General features: G+C 34.1%; 1 pseudogene; it reads right to left on the bottom strand.

The window, feature by feature from the left end:
• Positions 1-9988: 9988 nt before the first annotated feature.
• Positions 9989-11882, bottom strand: LOC101009374 (annotated as a pseudogene).
• Between the last annotated feature and the right edge of the window lie 5127 nt (positions 11883-17009).

The raw sequence follows: 17009 nt of genomic DNA on the forward strand, positions 1-17009 counted from the left end.
TGACTATATTTGCAAAGTTCCAAAAGTTAAAAAAAAGTAAAGCTAAATGATAAAAATCATTAGTTGATGATGTTTACAGTTTTACTTTTTAGTTACTTTAGCAGATGCAATATTGGCTTATTTTCACAGTAAATTAGATATGCAATTACTAGAAGCAAGAAATACATTTACATTATGTAAAAATGGTCAGCATAAGATTAATTATGAGCAGAGAACTAAACATGTGCCAATGTTGAAATAGTTATCACCATGGGGACATTCAGATCCAAATGATTAAATTAGCCTTTTGGCTAGATGATAACTACTTGCCAGTCATCAAATTAGTAAAATGCAGAAATTAAGAATCATGGCATTCTTTAAAATAAAAACGCTGATACCAATATTTTATATCTTTATTGTACACATTTGATTTTCTTTATCCATTATGAATTCCCCTTTATTACTTTATTAATATACATATTAAATTCTTATAAGAAAAATCACAAAGTTTGTGTAGTTTCCTATGACCAGGCTTCACAGTTCTGCTAAGAGGTTTAAATCAGTAATATTTGGTTCAACTTAGATCAAATGCATATTTTAGTTTTGATCAATTACACCTTGCATACATTTGCTTTTCCTTGGTCTGTTGAAAAATATTTTTTATATGTGACACTGAAGCCAAGTTGAAATAAACTATGATCTTTATTACAACTCTGAAAGCCTCAACCATGTCTCTGATCTTCAGTGTAATACCTTCAGGAGCCACAACCTCTGATAAATTTGTTCTATGAATTATTGCATCACATTAGAAATAATAGATATGCTGTCATTAAATCAGAATTATGCTTTTACAAAATAAATGACTCCATTCGCTCTAACAAAGTTAGATGAAATATAGAAAACTCAATTTCACATTTACACTCTACAATGTATCCTTACCAGTGTTATACTGATTTTTACTTAAATACAAATTTTGAAATTTTACAAAGGAAATATTCCAAAATCAATACATTTAAAAATATAACTCTCTTTCAATCATTCCAAAAGATAAATCACTTTCTATTTATTTATGAAATATTATTGATTGTTTACCATAGAGAACTTACCATAGAGAGTGTTTTCTAGGATCTGAGATATACCAAATTTCTCCCATTTGGAATGGAAACATTTACCCAAAGCTTGTACCCCCATTTTCTCTTGAAAGTAACTAACCTGTTTTTGATTTTACGGGCTCATCAGAAGGGACTTGCCTTGTCTCAGATGAGACTTTGGACTTGTACTTTTGGGTTATTGATGGAATGAGTTAAGTCTGGGGATTTGGAAGAAGGCATGATTGGTTTTGAAATGTGAAAAGGACATGAAACTTTGGAGTGGTCAGGGATGGAATGATACGATTTTGCTCTGTATCCCCACTCAATCTCATCGTGAATTATAATCCCTATGTATTGGAGGAGGAACTTGGTGGAAAGAGATTGGGTCACAGAGGAGGTTTCCCCCATGCTGTTTTCATGATAGTGAGTGAGTTCTCATGACAGCTGATGATTTTAAAGTGTGGCACTTCCCCTGATGTTCTCTCTCCTGCCACCTTGTGAAGAAGGTGCTTACTTCCTCTTTTGCCATGATTCTAAGTTTCCTGGGGCCTCCACAGCAATGCATGACCATGCATTAATTAACTATCTTTTCTTCAGAAATTACCGAGTCTCAGGTAGTTCTTTACAGCAATGTTAAAATGGACTAATACATGAAGGAATGAGAAGAATAAAAAGTTATAGCAGCGGCTTACATGTAAGTAAATATAAGAACATGCTTGGAGCTTACTGAGACAAGAGAGGCTGCAGGAAGACCAGGATAGCAGCTGTGTGCATTCAGAATTCTGTTTGGAACATATAACTTTGAAGCTTATTTTAAGACTAGAAAATAGTAGTATATAGTACAAGAACAGACATATAGACCAACAGAACAGAACAGAAAACTCAGGAGTAAAGCCTCACACCAAAAACCATCTAATCTTCGACAAGGCTGACAAAAATAAATAATGGGGTAAGGACTTCATATTCAATAAATGGTGATGGGATAACTGACTAGCTACATTCAAGATAATGAAGGTAGACTCCTACCTTTCACTACCTACAACAATTAACTCAAAATGGGTAAAAGATTAAATGTAAGACCTCAAACTATAAAAAATCCTAGAAGACAGACTAGGAAATACTGTTCTTGACATGGGCCTTGTCAAATAATTTTTGGCTAAGTACCCAAAAGAAACTGCAACAAAAATAAAAAAAAGACAAGGGGGACTTAAATAAACTAAAGAGCATCTGCACAGCAAAAGAAACCATCAACAGAGCAAACAGACAACCTATAGAATGGGAGAAGATATTGGCAAACTATGCATCTGAAAATGGCCTAATATCCAGAATCTATAGAGAACTTAGGCAAATTAACAAGCAGAATCCAAATAACTGCATTAAAATGGAAAAAGGACATGAACAGGCATTTCACAAAATAAGACATAAAAGTTGCCAATAACCATATGAAAAAATACTCAGCATCACTAAATATCAGAGAAATGAAAATATAAGTTACAATGAGATACTATCTCACACCAGTCAGAATGGCTATTATTAAAAAAGTCAAAAAACAACAGATGCTGTCAAGCCCGTGGAGAAAAGGAATTGTTTATACACTGTTGATGGGGATTTAAATCAGTCCAGCCACTGCGGAAAGCAGCCTAGATATTTGTCAAGTACCTTAAAATAGAGTTACTGTTTGACCTAGCAGTCTCATTACTGGGTATATACCCCAAATAAAATAAATTCTTCTACCAAAAAGACATCTGCACTCATAGGTATATTGCTGCACTATTCACAATAGCAAAGGCATGGAGATAACCCAGGTTCCCATCAATATTGGATAAAGAAAATATGGTACATATGCATCATGCAATACTATGCAGCCATACAAAAGAATAAAATCATGTTCTTTGCAGAAACTTTTGCAGATGGAGCTGGAGGTAAAAATCCTAAGCAAATTAATACAGAAACAAAAAGCCAAATATCACACGTTCTCACTTATAAGAAGGAGCTAAACACTGAGCACACATGGACTTAAATCTGGAATCAATAGATTCTGTGGACTACTAGAGGATTGGGGAGTGGATTTTAAAACTACCTGTTGGGTACTGTGCTAAGTACCTAGGTGAAGGGATTCATACTCCAAAGTTCAGAATCACACAATATTCCCATGCAACAAATCTGCACATGTACCTTCTATATTTAAAATCAAAGTTGAAAATTTCAGAAAAGACATAAAATAGTAATATAATAGGTAGTTGGATAATGAAACTGGATTTGAGAATAGAGGTTCAGGCCGGAAATACAAATCTGAAAGCCATGATTGCAGAGAGTAAAACCAGAGGCCAGATAAGATCACTAAGAGAAGGAGTACAGAACGACCACAAAACAAACAGATAAATGAATGTATGACCATTCTGAACACAAAACTTTGAACATGCCAAACATTTTAAATTATGAAAATGAGGAGTAATCAACAAAAGGATTTTAACTTAAAGCTATTTGCCGGTAGAGTTAGACAAAACAAGAGTAACAATGAAGAGAATCAACATTGTCAAATGGTAAAAATGGGTCAAATATTGACACTTACAATAGAACTTTCCATGAAATGCTGAGATTTTTTCCATGAAAAATACCATGGAATATGAATTTAAGATAAAAAGAAAAGAAATATATTTGAAATCAAAATTTGAAATCAAAATTCTATAGACAACTCTTCTAAGGACTTTTGCTATAAAGGGGACCAGAGAAGTAGTGCAGAAACTGGAAAGAAACATGGGTGAAAAGCATTTTGACAGGTTGTGTTTTGTTGTACTCAAGAAACAGTTTGGTTTTGAGCAATCAATATACCAGAAGGTAAAGAAAATGTCTAAAGATGAGGTTGAAGACATAAGTCATGACTGTGAGTTCCACAGAGCACAATGAAAGTGTCTTAGGAATTAGTGGCAAGTAGGAAATGGATATAGAAACAGATTGAGGAGAGTTGATTAGAGGAGGGAGGGAAGGAAAGATGAACAGGCAGGTCTGGTAATAACTTTCCTTTTCAAATTGTTTCCATTTAGCATAATTAAATCTTCAACTTCAGAAGCTTTTTTTTTTTTTTTTTTGACAGGGAGTCTCACTCTATTGCCCAGGCTGGAGGTGCAATGGCACAATCTTGGCTCACTGCAACCTCTGCCTCCCGTGTTCAAGCAATTCTCTTGCCTCAGCCTCTCCAGTAGCTGCAATTACAGGCATGTGCCACCACGCCCGGCTACTTTTGTATTTTTCGTAGAGATGAGGTTTCACGATGTTGGTCAGGCTGGTCTCGAACTCCTGACCTCAAGTGATGTGGTCCATACACCTCAGCCTCTCAAAATACTGGAATTACAGGCATAGGCTACTGTACCCCGCCAAGATAAATTTCTGTTTCTTAGTTTTTAACTTACTTGTTAACTATACTAATACTAATACTAAAAATATACTAATACTAATACAAGGAGTGTGATTTAATATCAGTGATATAAATTGTTTCAGTAGCTATAGCTGAGTTGTAGCATGGGTATAATAGAGGTGTCAGAAGCTGGTATTTCATGAAAATAAAAAGTGCCTTAGTATAATTTTTTAATTGCTTATGAGAGTTATGTCTTGCATTTATTTTTTTTTATCTTGTTCAGCATCTAGACTATGTTAAATTTCTAATTTTAAGGCTCAGCTTAGCAGCAGATAGTTGACATTTCCAGGAAAATATTGGGGATAGGATTTCAGATAATCTGCAGGATGAGATAAAATCTAGGCATCAAAATATCAGAGTATGACGATGACATATACACTTAGTGACATGTCTGTAGGATATGGCTTTGTAAAATAAATCTGCTACAGATAGTTCAACCCTTTGGGATAAAAGGAAGTCTGACTTCAGTAGCCCAGTCAAATGTCACCAGCACACTACATTTGTTAAACAGCATCAGGGAGATCATGCAGGACCTTTAAGGATAAGTGCAATTAGGGCAACTGAAACTGGTTATTAAACAAGACCAGGATTCATGAAAGCAAAGCTCCTGTAATGCATTAAGTTGTAGGACTAAAGCATTATCTCATTTTGCTCAAACTCTTCTGTAAGCTGAATCTGTATTTTGGAATTCTCGGCTCCAGATTTTTATAATGTATTTACAAAAAATAATCTCCTCTGCCTATTAGTTTTTCAGTATTTCCATTCACATGGAAATCATTTTTAATCTCCAAAGTAATATTAGACCAGTTAAAATGACAGCTAGATTTTTTTTTAATTTAACACAAAAGGTTATCTGTAACAGTAAACATTTAATATCAGACAATCAATTCTGAAAAAAAAAAACATAGAATTCATTCTCCTATTCTTTAAATCCTATTATAAATGTAGAATTATAAAACAATTTACTACAGTTGGACAAATAACAAGAATAGAAAAAATAATCCAGAAATAGATGTCAATATATATTAGAGATAATGCTAAAATGACACTTAAATGAGGGAGAAAATGACTAGTTATTTGGAAATAAAATAAAACTTATTTCTAGCTTGCTCCTACACCAAAATGTATTCCAGATGGATCAAATTTTTAGTATACAAATGTAACTGTGAAAATAGAAACAGAAATATGGGTAAATATTTCCTAATGTTAGAGAGGGGAATATCTTTATAAGCATAACAGTAGTGAAAAAGGAAAAGGTGACACATTTTTATACATGAAAATTTAAAACTTTTATATGATGGAAGTAGTACCATAATTTTAAATAAAACAAGCAAACAAAAAATTATGAAATTTATTTTCAGCTCACATGACAAAAGATAAATATGCTTAACATTAGAAAAGCAGACTAATAAAACAGATTTGAATAATTTCATATATATCAGTCAATAATACGTAAGCAAATTAGCGCCCCCACTAACTATTGTGATACCCTGCTGTGAATTAGAACAAAGCCTTTCTTTGCCAGTAGCTAAAGCTCCCATCACCACGCACAGCTTGGGAAAATGTAGACTGCGTTTTAGCTCTACGTCATCTTCTCAGCCTGGGTATTATAATGGTCCTGAAAAAGTTGTTCAACTTCTTCCATAATCCAACAATGAATGTCAAAACAATATGTTTCACCTGTCATATTAAAAAGATGAAAATATTTGGTAATACTACATATTGGTGAGGTTGTTGGAGAGCAGGCATTCTCAGCTTGTGTAGATGGTAGAATAAATAGGTGCAATTGAAGGGCATTTTGGTAATATCTATCAAAATTAAAATTAAAAAACATATTATTAGATTTAGCCATCCATATACTTCCTATATATATAATCTTATATGTACGCAAATGCTTGTGGGGCAATGCAGCATTTTGCACCATTGTCCTTAAAAGCAAAGATTAGAAATAAACTATGTATCAATAGAGGGTCAGTTGAATAAATTATTCAGTAGAATTCTATTGACAGTATATGTGCGTGTGTGTGAGGGGGTGTAATTTCCATATAATTAAATTATACTATTTTTTTTAAAAAGGGTTTTGGAAGCCCATTTTGTATTTTAGAGTGTAAAATGGAAGGAACAAAACAGCAAATTTGTAAAATGCAATCTATTGTAGACTTAAAAATATTTCAATTTACTTTACAAGGGAATACTTAATAGTATTACCATAAAAGGAAGTATTTAAAAGCCTGCCAGGGAAGGAATATGCTTTTACAATGTTAATTTTGATTAGTGTAAGGCAATATTTCAATTTCATATTCCAGTTATAGAATCATGGCATTGTATAATATTACATATTGCGTTGCTTTTCTTTTCTTTTCTTTTCTTTTTTTTTTTTTTTTTTTTTTTTGAGATGGAGACTCGCTCTATTTCCCAGGCTGGAGTGCAGTGGCACTATCTCGACTCACTGCAAGCTCCGCCTCCTGGGTTCACACCATTTTCCTGCCTTAGCCTCCCGAGTAGCTGGGACTACAGGCACCCTCCACCATGTCTGGCTAATTTTTTTCTATTTTTAATAGAGATGGGGTTTCACCATGTTAGGCAGGATGGTCTCGATCTCCAGACCTTGTGATCGTCCCGTCTCAGCCTCCCAAAGTGCTGGGATTACACGTGCGAGCCACCGCGCCCCGCCCTATTACATTTCTATTTTGCATGCTTCCTTTCATTTTTATGAATAAGGTTTTCAAAACTAAAATTAACCAAATGACATAAAAACATGTCAAAAGAGTAAAACACTTTCTTTTATAAATGGATATTACAAATGATTCCTATATGTGAAAAAATAACACATATTTTACCTACAAATTTTTATATCCTAGCTATGTTATACATTTAACAGCATATATCTAACTAGTATAAAGACTGTCTCTGACTTCATTGGGATGTCCCCTTACCTCTTACTTGAATCCCTGACACATCAAACCTACCTCACTTTTTTTTAGCCATGATCTTACAATCCGTTTTCCAGATTTCTAGAGCGACTTTCCTAAAACGTACATATTATCTTGTTATTCTCCCTTTAAGCACCTTCACTGGTTCTCAACAGCCCTCTGATCCATTCTACTGGTCTAGTTTTGTGCTCTGGGCTCTTGGAGATCAGGCCCTGGCTTATATCTCTCATCTCAGTATCTTGGAGATCAGGCCCTGGCTTGTATCTCTCATCTCAGTATCTTCACCTTGTGGACTAAGAATGTCCTGCTTTTCTGAGCTACTGCATATGAGATTTACTCTCTAGGGCAGACTAGCTCACTTCTGGGCTCAGTCATTGCTACTCTTTTGGCCTAGGAATTGTTTTATCCTCTTTGCCATCACCTCTTCCACATCCCATAGGTAATCCTTACCTATCATTTTAAGTTCATCTTCATGTCACCACTCAGAGAAGCCTTTGTTGACCGGCACATACCTGTCGGGTGAAACACTTTCCCAGGTTTTCTGGGATCCCACTTTCAAGCTGTAGTGCAACACATACCACTGTGTATAATTGTGTATTTACCTGACTTCCTGACTTTCTCCTCGGCTGGAATATAAGCTCTCAGCAGCAGGAACACTTTCATGCGTGTCTGTATTTCTAGAAACTTGCAGTGTGCATGACCAGTAGTATGTACAAAATAAAAAATATGTTAAATAAATTAATCATTCATTATATAACACTTCATATGCTCATACAAAAGTTCAAAGGAGACATATTAAAGATAAAAAAGAAGTAGAGAAATATTTTTCAAAGTAAAGTCAGAAAACTTCAAATGTGAGGGATTTTCTTGGACAAATAATGTTGGAGAAGCTGTACATAATGCCTTCCTACTTAAATTCAAAATGCATCCTACCATATAAAACTTGCTTTCTTAAAAGTCCAGAATTAAAGAAAACTTAACTTTGTTTAAATCAACCTCAGACATTAATTTTACAGTTTTCTATGGTGCGTCTATTGGCATATTTTAGAATTAATAGAGGTAAATGCACTTTGGGAAGTTCTTCATTTTGGTGAAGCATGACATTTATTTTTCATACATAGAAATAGCTAGGAAGGGAAATGTGATTTTTGTCTTGATTAATTAAGAAATAAATATCTCAAGAGGGCCAATTTTGAATACATATTAAAAGAACATATACATGAAGCAAAACATATTTAGCAACGTATAATGAAGTATTAACACCTCTGACACATATTTTTATATCTTGTTTATCACTGTCTATACCAAACATAAGTGATGAAGCCCAATGAGGATACATGTCTATATCCTCAAAATTCTTAGAACTGTGTTAGGAAATTTGCTCTTTTGTTACATGGTGCTGGCTTTTACTTCCTCGTCCTCATTTTTATTATTTCAGTATCTTAGCTTATAAAATTAAGTAAAGTGTTGGTGGAGGTTATAAGGATTCTGTTTCAAGTAACATGCATACATGTTACTGACAACCAATTTACATCAGCATTCTTTAATTAATAGTCCTATATTAGGCAAATGTTCTATTTCCCATATCCGTAAGATTAAAAAGCAATTTAAAAACTAACAGTGTGATTGAGATTTTTGACTACACTTATTCTGCTTGAGATAATTGATGAATATCAAATAGAATAACAAATAGAATAGAGTAACAAATAAAACAAATAACCCAATCTTATAAATCCTTCTGTCATGGAGGAAGAGGCATGATGTGGAAGAGGAGTGATGTCAGCTTGGAGAGTATGCAGTCAAATTCTTGTTCAAGAGTAAAGAATGAATACATTAATGTATTTTTATGGAGAATGGGACAGAAGAGAATGAACAAGATAAATTTAAATAGTATGGGGTAAGATTTAAAGAAAGAAAACTAAAAAATATGTGAGACTATTTTGGTTGGAATAATTTCTCTGATCTGCTTGTGCTGTGAGTCTCAGTGTCATTATGGAGATTGTAACGTATTTCAGATTAACATTATGTAGCATTATCAACACAGAGATATTTCAAGAAATATTGAGAAGAGCATATTCTTGGAAACAGGTCAGCAGTCATGCATTTTAAGGTTGCATTAGAATTTGCTTTCACAAGCCTTATTTTTCAATAAAGATAATATTAATTTTGTTAATGTTTGCAAAATTTGATTTATGTAGTTCCTTAACAACAAATGAGGTTTTTTTTGCTCTTTTCATGTAGTATATATTTTATTAGTTTCATATAGTATATATTATATTAGTTTTTACTAATACATTTTCATATTATGAAGACAATTTAGGAAGAATCTTCCTTTTGATATTTGAATCACCTGAAATAACACAAACTGAACTACACATTCAAAAAATATTTCTAATCTGGATAACAGAAAAAAAAGACAAGTTAAATGGCAAAAAATATTTTCCTTTCTCACAGGTGGACATTGAAGTGGACCCAATTTGGTTTTCTTTTTAAAAGGTCTTCAAAAGAAAAGCTGTTTAAAACCTATTTGAAACAAATAAAAATTTGGTTTACTATACTACTAGTCTCCATCACCATTTTCTCTTTTCTGTCTCTTTGTCTGTTTCTTACCTTGCTCTTTTCACAGGTCCCGTTGCACCATTTTCGTTGCCACTAGCAAATTTCCTTTACTTGCTCAGAAAGTGTAATTTTCTTTTAGTAGACCCAGGCTGTGAAGCTTTATTACGCTTTCCTTTACCTTTAAATCTGCGACCCTTTGACCTCCATTTGTTTAGGGATTCTTGTGGGTCTTCTATACTTTTTTCAATGCTTCTTTTTTCAGCTCTCCTTCTAGTACTTTTCATCTCACTTCTTTGTTCCTTATTCGTAGGTTACCATTATTTGCATCTTTGGCTTTACCCAATGTTTCCTTGGCTTTTTCTTTAAATAGAATTATCCCCTCTTTTACTCCTCTGACAAAGTGTATCCATTTTATTTCACCATGATTTGAGAAAAGGATGTGTAAATCTTCTCTATAGGTCTGATCATCTAAGTCACCTGAAAATTTCAGCAAGCATCCAATCTTGACTTCTAGAGATTTCATTTCAGCATCTTCCTCATTTAGCTCTTAGTTTAGCTTACACTTTATTTGTTTTCTTTCTTCTTCTTCTTTTTCTTTTCAGAGTAATCTTCCTTGAAAAGTATTAGCAAGTCTGTGTTTTTGTGCTTCTGTCCAGAGGTATCTACAAACTTTTTAGCAGATTCAATGCTATCAAACATGGCAAAACTCAATCTCTTAAGTAAGTTATGCAGTGTTCTTCCCATCTGAATATTTAGTGCTTAACCTTTGTCTTCTAACCATTCTTTTATGTCATCAAGAGTTGCATCAGTTGGGAAGCCTTTAATACAAACAGATCTGTTTTTGTTGTTGTTTTTACATCATTTTTATACTTATCAGTCACTTCACCGAAGGGATTGCTTTGAGACCTTCTGATTTTAGTTTTATCTTCACTGATTTCCATAAGTTCTGCCTTGGATTTGCTCAATGCTTCTACAATTACATTAAACACCATTGTTAGATGATTCAACCTGTTGAACTATCTCATCTCCAAAGGTACCCAGCCTTCATCCAGCTTGATCTGTTTCTTTAAGAATGTGTCCCATGGAATACTGAATCTCCAAAATAATGCTAAGTTTGATGACAGATTTTGGCCTTAAGGGCAGCCTCTTTTTTTTTTCCATTATCATCGTTTTCTCCCATTGTGGCTATCTTTAAGGTCCCGGTCCTGCAGAGCCACACCACAGGCTCATGAACAGCAACAGCAATGTCTCCACCAATGATATTTTAATAATGGTCTCTGTTACATTAGATAATGAGTTTTGTGATTATATAAGCTGAATGGACAAATTTCAAAGTTATTGAACACTGGAGCATACATGTTTTATCTGTCAGTCCACAATCATATAATAATCTGTCAATAAATCTACATCTGTTGTTCAGTTATAATATGTATATTTATATGTGTATACATGTATGTATGTATTACTAAAGTTGCTATAGAAACATGTCTTTCGTTAGGATTACTTTTTAACAAGAGCAAATAAGTGACAGAAATGGAAACTATGATACATTTTAACAAATGTGGTTGAGAACTACCTGATTTTTTATACTCAAAGACACTCTATGAATAATTTACATCAGCTACTTTTGTTCCCATAACAACAGTTTTATAAATTACTGTGCATATTTTCAGGCAATGTTTAAATACTAAGGGAGATGCCTAGAAGATAATAAGAAAAATTCATAAAATAAAAAGAAAGTGATTTTATTATAATATTCTATACCTAGTAATTAAAGCAATACCCTGAAACTGATGTTTTAAGTAATAATAGTTAACACTGGTGAATTCTTAAAAGTGCAATTTTTATAACATCAGCTCAACAATTCCCAACTGGTTTCTTACAATCAGTTGAAAATTATTCCAAGTAGATTGAGCAAGGCATTTAGAAAAGGATGCTAACTATATTAAACTCTATTTTCAAATTAATGAAGCTAATTTACCATAATAAAATAATTGAGTGCTTTAATGATTTTTTCAATATACATTTTCAGAGTATTCCTTTATTTAATTGTTAAAAATAGAGATAATAATGTATCATTTAAAAAGTCTTACCAAATCCAAGTTTGATTCAGTTAATGGAATATTGACTGTCAGAAACCAAAAGCAATCATATACTTTCTGTAATTGCAGTCATTTGAAGAAAATATCACACTTTGATATTTATTTTCCCTGGGAATTTTGTATATATCAGCACCTGGAAATTAAACAGAAGCAAAATAAGTATTTCTCTGAACCTACAAAAGACAATTATTTGATTTTTAAAAAATTTTTGCTACAAACCCACAATTTGCATCAGAAAATGAGGAGTTTGCCAGAGTTTCCTAACTTTTTTAGGAGTTCTAGTTATTCTGACCATCGGCATTTTGAGTAAATCAACAGGATCAACTTATAGGTTGTGAATATAAAAATCTGTTTATATAAAGTCAGAGGTCACTACCAATCAGAACCAAGTATATTATATAGGTGAACTGATTTCTGAGGCCTACCTATTGATACTGACAGAAGACAGGGAAATTCTGGGTAGAAGACGGTGGTTCCCTGGCAAAGACTCCACCCTCAAGCCTGAAGACCCCTGGCCCCCAAATGAGGTCAGGAATTTTTGTTTGCAGGCCCAAAGAATTGCCTTTTTCCTGCTACACCCCCTATCCTGTGCCCATATTAACCCGAGACCTTAGTGGGCACAGACACAAGCAGCTGAACATCCAGAGGAACAGAGGGTCAGGGTGGCAATGCAGAGAAAGACAGAAGGGAAAGGATGTCTGGACACAGAAGGGTGTTCAGCCAGGGGCGGAGAAGAGTCTGAGCAGTGGGCCTCTGGATTCCAGGGGAAGACCACCTTCCTACTCCATCTTCTGTTTCTAGCTCCCCATCCATCTCCATCTAGCTGAGAGCAACCTCCACCACTCAAATAAAACCTTGCACTCATCCTTCCAACCCAAGTGTGATCCGATTATTCCAGTACACTGGGCAAGAACTCAGGCTGTCACACCGGTCCCCCTGCCCTTGTGATAAGGCAGAAGGTCTATTGAGCTAATTAACACAAGCCATCTACAGATAGCAAAGCTGAAAGAGCACACTGTAACACATGCCTGCTTGGGCTTCAGGAGTCATAGAAACCCACCTGTAGATGCTGCTGTGGAGCTGGAGCCCCAAAGCACTCTCCAGGGCCTCTGCACCTGCCCCTCTACATGCTCCCCCTAGAGGCTTGAGCGTCAGGGCAGTGAGGTGACCAAAGGAGTGAGCCACACCCCTATAGCACATCCTGCCAGGGAACTCTCCAGTTTCACTATCACAGAATCAAAGCAGAATAGATTCAGGAGGAACGAGTGAGAAGACAGATTTTGAAATCTTGGAGATGAAAAAGTTCTAAATGATTACAAGTGTGACTGATGAATAGCTAATGCAGAAGTTAAATGCATCTTAACATTCCAGCACCATTTTGTTTTGCGTGTGTGAGCTGTCTTTCTTCTAACATTCTCAACAACAGAGGACATAGTGATTTGTTATTGTCAAGCTATACCATTCCACAAACAAAGTGCAGATGCAGGATGGCTGTGTAATGATGTGATAAATCAGTCAATTTGAAGCTGGCAGAATATCATTAGCATCGCTTTTATTTAATAGAGGAGAAGAGAGGCCTTTTGAAATTGATCTCTAGGTAATGACTAAAAATAATTGAGTTAATATTGAATTTTACATAGAATGATAAACTGCAAATCAGTAAAACTGCTAGTAAAAATATGAAACACTTTTAAATTTATTTTTTAGAAATTGTCCAAAAAGTGATATAAAATTCAAGTTAAATGGTGTATTATTCTGGGTTCTCCAGAAACAGACACAATTATACTATTATATACAGTATTATATTTAAATATACACATTTATATTCATATGAAAATATATGTGTTGTATTATATCTAATGAGGTATGTGTGTGTGTATGTATATAAATTACGCATATATGATTTCCTAGAAGGAACTGGCTTATGTGATTGTGGAGACAGAGCAGACAAGCTGCAGACCCAGGAGAGTATATGGTATAGTTCCAGTACAAGTCCAAAGGTCTGCGAACCACAGGAGGTGATGGTTTAAGTTTCTAGTCCAAGTTTGAGACTGAAGACAAAAGAAGATCAGTATCCAAGATTGAAGATGGTCAGGAAGGGAAAAATAATTCTTTCTTTATTCTATTCAGGTCTTCCACTGATTGTATGAGGCCCACCTACACTGGGGAGGTCAATATGCTTTACTTAATCTACTGATTCAAATGTTAATTTCATCCAAAATCACTCTCACAGACATATCCAGAAATACTATTTCACCAAATATTTTGGCTAAAAACTTTGACCCAGTCAGGTTGACACATAAAATTATCCATCACATATAGCATGGTCTTATCACAGTATTTCACATTTCATATAACGCATATACTCTTATTAAGTGTTCTGAGCACATTTTTAACAATGTGGTACCAGTTGCTTAAATGATATTGTGCAAAACTTTTTTCCCCTTTTTATCACCAAAGTGTATTAATAATATTGTTAACTACCTGCCATAAAATATATTTTACATAGTTTCAACACTATAGAATCTCTAATCTGATGCCAATATTCATCTGATTTAATATTACATGCTGCTTGTATATACATATTTATAATTAATAAAATGTGTAGTGAAAGATACAGAAAGAGAGAAACAGGAGCTACGTACTGTCGTTTCAAGAAGATTGTGCTCTAAGTGTTTTTTGTATTCTGCCAGTTATTTCAAACTTAGAATATAGTTAATAAAGCTAATTTACCATAATAAAATATGAAACAATGAGATACGAGGTTGTTGGTTTCAAAATAGTACCACAAAAACAAATTTAATCCATGTTGTAGCTAAACAGAAATACTGTTAGCACCAAGTTCTAACTCTCACTCATTATTTTATCTATGGAAAATGCATGCAGGGCTATGCATTTTATTTCATATTTAATTTAGGTAGTGTCTTTGTCTGCAAAGTTAGAGAGCCCTCTAAGATTGAAAGCAATGTTCCTTTTGTTCTAAATTGTTACTACTGTATACTTCAGTTGATTTAATGGAAAAAAAACAAAAGCTGGAATTGGAGCTATGGCATGGGTAGGGATTTCCTACATTTGTTTTGGATTACCTTCTCTTGGTATCTAACAGAAGATGAGTATCTCTAATTAATGACATCATGTACTCTGCTAAAGGAGCAGAATCAAAACTCTTGTACTGGACAGCAGCTGCCACCTCCGTAACTTATTTTGCTAAAATGATTATGATTAAACTCCATGTAACTAGGAAAGATAATACAGTGGGCAATAGATCTACACATCTAATAAGTAGGTAAAAGAAATTTATAAAAAAGTGTTGTAAAAGCAAACAAAAATCCTGTTTCCAATGAGCCCTGCTTCTAGTGATAGGAACAGAAGAAACACTCCATAAGTAGCTTTAAACATCTTCTCATACTTTGCATTATTGCAATGTTCATCTATCTTGCTGAGGTGATATATTGAGACTTATGCACGACTTTTGCTTAGGAACAACAAACCAGTTAAGAGTGCAGAAGTAACGACAAGCTGAAGTCTTCAACAAATCCTTTTTATTGCATTCTCCATGGGTGAAATCGTACTGGAGGATATGACTTCCGGCTGTATTTAGGAAAGGAATAAGGAATTTTTGATTCTTTCTGGAAGGAATTTAATTCCTGCCTATTTTCTTCCTTATACCTGCTATTTGGAGACTGAGTACTAACGATGGCTGTTATTTATTGAACATGCCTTCACCGATCTTCGTCATGTAACTTAGTTACCATGAGTTGATAACATCATGTAATGAATTATTTTTAACTAAAGAATCAACTCAGAGCAGAAAGTTGCACTGGAATTTATATTTTAATAGCTGGCAATGGCGGCAAAGTGTGAGGGAACTAGCAAAACATAGAGATATAATTGTTTCCTTAAAAGATGTGAGATTTAGAAAACAAAAGAGAACCTCGAGCACTCAGGGTTCTGATAGATGATACAGATCCCAGGCCCAGGATGGGCAGTAACTTCATTTGACCAACTAGACTGGGATACAATAAAAGATTGATGTCAGGACAGCAAATAGCTGTAAATCTTAAGTAAAAAAAATGTTCATGATCAAGTAGCTCTGGCTTTGTATATAGTCATTGCTGTCTATTTTTATTTGGTTGAGAGATTGCCTGGATTACACGCTTGTCAATTATTGAATTTGAATATTTAAGTGTAAAAACAGAAACACGTATCATAGTAAATTTCAGTAAATCTTTTCTTCTCTTCCTCCTTAAGCATGTAGTAAACATGTTCAGGGATCTATGCTAACCACTTGCAGATGAATATATATGCATATATATGTTCATATATACATACATGCATACATACATATACACACACATCAGTGGTTCTTAATCTTAAATAATTTTGTCCCTCAGGAATATTTTGTAAATGTTTGGAGATGTTTTTGATTGTAATTGCTGGTGAGGAGGTGCTACTGGCATCCAGTAGGTAGAGACTAAGGATGCTACCAAACATCCTACAATGCACAGCACAACCTTCCACAACAAATAATTATCTAGTCCAAAGTACCAGGAGTGCCAACTGCTGATGCTTATAGACTAATGGATCTAAAGAACTATGCACTATGAGACTGTAATAATATTTTTTAAATGCCATTTTATTTATTTTCATAGTTTTTTGGAGGAAATCTATCCGAATATTTCTTATAATTAACTACTTAGCCAATCCATGCAAAAGGAAACTGAAATCTCAAACCTTTTTTGATAATTTTTACATAATAAATGATAATTACGTTTGTCTGAAGGACCCATAATAAATTGAAATGATTCATGGAGGATTATGTCAAGTTCAAGATATCTTTTCATTACCATGAAGTTTGATTTATTCCAATTATGAAAGTGAAGTTGCACCATGTAAAATACATGTCTGCTAAGAATAAAGCAAATTCAAA

This window comes from Papio anubis, chromosome 2 (genome assembly GCF_008728515.1).
Source record: "Papio anubis isolate 15944 chromosome 2, Panubis1.0, whole genome shotgun sequence".
In the NCBI taxonomy this organism is placed as follows: domain Eukaryota; kingdom Metazoa; phylum Chordata; class Mammalia; order Primates; family Cercopithecidae; genus Papio; species Papio anubis.